The following is a 5,290-nucleotide window of genomic DNA, read 5'->3' on the forward strand; positions in this document are numbered from 1 at the left end:
TCCATTAAAATATACTCTTAATTTATGGAGTATTATTTATTTGCCATATAAACTATGAGTTTTTATTTCCAATAATAATTAATAACAATATATATTGAGGAAAATAAACCCGTCAAAAAAAAAAAAAAAAAAAAAAAAAAAACCAATAATATATATTATTGGCTTTTTTTTGACGGGTTATCAGTTTACCACTAGGCTTAAAATGCCTGTATCTCATAGTTCCACTAAACAGCCAAACCAAAGCAGCAATTCCACAACAAATAGATATCCAAAATCCAAGCACCCAATCTCCCATTGTCTCAATGTATACCAAAATTGTCTCTCCTATTAAGGAACCCATGTTTAAGGCTACGTAGAAGTAGCTGAAGAACGAGGTCTTTGCTCGGCTTTCTTCAGGATCTTCCTCATCAAACGATCAGCCCCAAATGTAGCTAGTGCAGGTTCAGCTGCCCCGTTACCTAAGGCAACTAAGTAGATAGATATGAAGAATATAGCTGTCTCGAATTTCGAGTGAGGATCACATTGTTGCTCTAGTGTTCCACAACCACCAGGTTTTAGTAGGAGATGTTTGGTTGTCAAGGAGCTTGCAATTAACCCCTGCACAGATTAAGAAGCACTTGTTTAACTTCATTTGTTCATACTAATGACAGCTACTTAGTCGCGAGACTAACTCTAATGACAATATGATTTGATCTTATTTGAATGCTTGTAATCAAATACTCGTAAGAAGTAATTATTTATTGGCAAGATCGCGCCCTTTTTTTTTCTTTTTTGATGAAAGGAAACACAAAATCTGGTGATTGAATCAACTCTCTAGGAGTTGCCCTTTAATTTAATAAGAACATGTAATAATCATGGCATAGAAATAACGTATTAAATATTTTATTCCACTTTTTGTGTACCACAATGCATGTGTGCCACTCATTTAAATTGGTTCATGTTCACTTTACGAGTCTACGACTCACAACTTTCTAATTAACTTAAAACAAATTAATGTTACAAATAAATTAATTGAGTACTACGCATTGTGGTACACAAGGACACATCACTTAAGTTAAAACAAAACACGCATAAAAATAACTTGAGATTGTTTGCGTGTTTATACATGTATATATCTACATGTTGTAATAGATTATATGTTTAACGTTATTATGGATTTATTATGATCATGCAATGGTGAGAAAGGCTAAAAGATGAAGACCAAGAGTGGGTGAGGACAGCATACTCACAATGGTAAGAACTGCTTGGAAGATTAAGCAAGTGAAATATCTTCCCAAATATGAATCACTGAGAAAAGCCCCTATCAATGAAAACAGATACACCACACCCATCCACATACTGAAGGTGATTGCTGCCTCGGCGTTTGTCTGTCTCAACACCGATTTTGAGAACAACACCAAGTTCACTTCCACTCCCACAAATGCTAGTGTTGCTAGTACTTCATTACCTATTTTTCGAAAACATCAAAAACTTACATATCTTTAGAGCAAAAACAGAAAAAAATAAGACATTATAACTACGTTAACATCATGTTCCTCTGTGTACCCCTGGATTTGCCACTGACAAAAATAATGAACGGTCAATAACAAGTTATCTTATTCTTACTAGTACAGACGAGCCTAGATAATCAAGGTTTGCAAGGGATAATCAAATCCACATTAGAAGCTGCAGCAACTCCTTGCAACGCACGACCAATAAATTCACTTTCCTTCTTAGTGAACAATTTAAAAGGATCGTTCCATACGACACCGCATCCCTGATAACACTTCAACGCCATAGTAATAACCATACGTTCCAGATTCACAGCACTTTTTAACAATAAGTTAGCGTATGCTATATGTTGTGTATCAAAACAACCTAATTCAGCCTCCTTCAAGTTTGTGTGTACACAAGGGGCTGGAATATTTTCTGTATCCATAAATCCTTTATCGAATTATGGATTATAAAAATGTATCTGCAACAAAAGGGAAACAAATTATATCAAATAAAAGTATATGCACGAGCACGACTCCTAGATAGATCTTTGACACTAGAAAACAAACAAAATGTTTGACACTAGAAAACAAACAAAATGGCCATCTTTTACTCATCACAAGATCTTTATCACTCAATGCAAGATCATATTCACTAGGAATTAATCCTTTGGGTTGGTCTCATGTTTGGTTTGGGTCGAATTTGGGTCTACTATCAATTACTCTCTCCGTCTCATTATACTTGACACGGTTTCCATTTTCGTCTGTCCCACAACACTTGACACGTTACTAAATATGGAATTAGACCACTAATAAAAAAAAAATTCCCACATTTTCTCTCTCTCCTCACCTACCCCACTCTCACCCCACTTGTTTTTTTGTAATATAAAAATACAAAAGAGAATCTTTTATACAATAAACAAATGTTTTAAAATTTAAATAGACCCACTTGTAGTTTTCTTAAACTACATATCTACCCCAACATCCCAAGTATTATGGGACGGAGGGCATAGGATAAAACAATTATTATTAGACACATCTATTGTCAAGATAGTTCAATATCAATAGGGTCAAACACAAGTCAAGTAATTTCGATTGTTTGGTCTCTAAGTCAAAAACACAAATTAAATAGTCAGGTTCATGACAACTTTACCAAGCTACGCTCATCCAAAAGGCAAAGTTGAACAACCAAGTAATTCTTGAGAAACTTCAGATGAGCTAACATCCATTTCTTCTGGCCAAGCCACTAAATGAATAGCTAGAGTGCCTATTGTCGTCATGTTCATCAGTTGTCATGTTCTGAACAGATTGATAGACACTCTATCAAACTCACTGGTGAACAGACTGATAGGTTGATAGACACTAATGGCAAGAGCTCCTACCATTGTATCTATCAATCTGCTCACTATAGGCACTGGTGAGTCCAGCAAGAGAGGAATCTCCCTAACTCCTAGTAAGCGTATGGTTTGGAGGAAAACATTCTTTAAGAAAGTAGCTATACTATATTTCCTCCTTACTTGACTAACATTCCTAAAATGAAAATACCACATTACTTGACCCATACTATATTTAGTAAGCTTTTACTAGACAAATTCTCTAATACACCCTTATAACGTGCATGTGGGGATAACTTGCGAGGGGTAATAAGGTGAACCATTACTATATTTCTTTCTCCTCCCCTTAAATATTGTGCCAAAAGCTATGCGTCAAGTAAAAAACAGAGGAAGTATAACTTTGTTTGATTTAGAAAGTATGGTAAATAATATTCCTATTGGATAACTCTCCATAAAGGTGTAAAATATTTAGAATTAAAGGTATGGCGTATGCCACAAATTCCAAATAATCCGTCACCTCCTCTATTATCCCCTATCCATCCTTTCCCCTTTACTCCCATGTTATTCCTCTCTAACTTTTTCAATATAGAACCAAACAAGGAAAACAAGGTTGCAAATTTAGTTCTCATTCATGGACCTAACCACATTTACAAATATTAAAAAACCCTTGATAAGTGATTGCACATACATACAACAGACTTGGGTAGTAGATTACCAAACTCCAAATTGATGTTTTTAGCATGGTTTTAATAAAGATATGAACTTTTGATACTAGAATAACTAATAATAACTCATCCTCAACATGAGTGTATTTATTTGTTAGGGTCAATTACGGGCTAATGGTTCCTTCATTTTCCTCTACTCTCTATCATTTTTAAAAATTTCATTCTACTTCAAATGTGCTTCCAGATATGAAACGAAAGAAATTAATTTGATATCATCACAATTAAATTCAAGAACCAAGATCAAGTAGTCCTAGATAATTTTAGATTTGAGATTTACTTGGCTTAAGTATCAATTACAGAAGACGAATTTCTAATTTAAAACAGCAAATTCAAAACATGATACTGCAGCAACTACAACAGCACAGGGAGAAATACATAAGAAAACACACACGAGCAGATGTAACATAGTATTATATTTCTCATGAAAAATACATAATTTTTGGGATATTTAATTCAATAATCAAATTAGGCTCATAATTTTCTTTTCTTTTGGTTGTGGTGTTTCATAATCTAAGAATTTGGAACCAATAGTTCAGATTTTCGAACCCTAAACTTAATGCACTGATAATTATATTAGATTAGATCAAATGTAAACCCAGATTGTGAGATTGATATGATGATAACAAAAACAAACAACTTACCTCGGAAGCTGCTTCAATGGGGGATACAAGAATTAGATTCAACAGAGAGCGTGAACTGCGCTTTAATGGAGAACGTTGAGTGCGCTTCAATGAAATAACTGAGACTCTGAGAGAGATAGGATTGGAGAGGCCTTAGACCGCCAGGGTTAGATCTGTCTAATAAATAAATGGAGCAGGTCTTTATACAATCGCCTAATTATGAGATAAATACAATAACCTAATTTTAAGTAAACCTGTTTTTAGAAGTTTTAGTTTTCCTTGGTTCTTCCACCTAGAAATTTCCCGAGCCATGTTCAATTTTTAAAAATTGGTACTTGAAACTCAAATGTAGAAGTATCTAAAAATATGTAAAACAAATTAACAATAAAATTTCAAATAATAGAGTTCCTCGGCAATGTAATAATTTTACGGATGTTAGTAGCACTAGAGGATTTACAGTGGGTTTATTGAACCAAATGAGTTTTCGGGGAAAAAGTTTTTTTTTATTGAAAAAAATGAATACAATTTGTTTGTACATTTGAGAGAAGAAAAGTACCTTATCTCAATGGTAACAAGGTATTGATGTTTGTGCTCTTGGACATTACAAGTTTGTGGTTTGAATTCTGGTGTTTTTGAATGGGGTTTAGGATTTTCGTCCCAGCAAACAGGGGAGGGGCCGGGGTGGTTGAGGAGAGGGCCAATTTTTGGGGTGGTTTGGGGAGGGTCGGCGGGGGAGCGTTGGATGGGGTACGTAAATGGGAGGTGGTGGGGAAAAGAGAGAAGGTGTGGGGGCAAGGGAGGTCGAAGGTGGGGCACCAACTAGGTGGGGTGGGGGAGGTCGGGGTTTGGTTTTTTTCAAAATTATTCTTATAATAATTTAATTATTAAAAAGATAAAAAAAAAAAATTGTAGTTAAGGATTTTTATTACTACATTTGCTGATTTTAGTTTTAACAAATAAATTTTTTAAATTTCACAAAAAAAAAACCTCTTTATTGCATCTAAAAAGTAACGGAGGCAATAGTTTTTGACAAGTACTTCTATAACTTGAATTAAGTAACAATAAGTTTTTCCCTCTAGGGTTCCTCTAGGTTTTTTTTTTCTGGGTTGCTCTTGGGAGGGTCTCTTTCTAGCAAGTGC

At 34.6% G+C, this 5,290-nt stretch overlaps 1 long non-coding RNA gene across 1 annotated transcript; it reads right to left on the reverse strand.

The window, feature by feature from the left end:
- Positions 1 to 4,434, reverse strand: LOC110707205. The gene is made up of 3 exons (XR_002508437.1): positions 4,173 to 4,434; positions 1,230 to 1,954; positions 1 to 597 (listed from the first exon to the last, which is right to left on the reverse strand). It is a non-coding gene; the product is annotated as an uncharacterized LOC110707205 (long non-coding RNA).
- Positions 4,435 to 5,290: the final 856 nt, after the last annotated feature.

The sequence above is a fragment of the Chenopodium quinoa genome, unplaced genomic scaffold (genome assembly GCF_001683475.1).
Source record: "Chenopodium quinoa cultivar QQ74 unplaced genomic scaffold, ASM168347v1, whole genome shotgun sequence".
Classification (NCBI taxonomy): domain Eukaryota; kingdom Viridiplantae; phylum Streptophyta; class Magnoliopsida; order Caryophyllales; family Amaranthaceae; genus Chenopodium; species Chenopodium quinoa.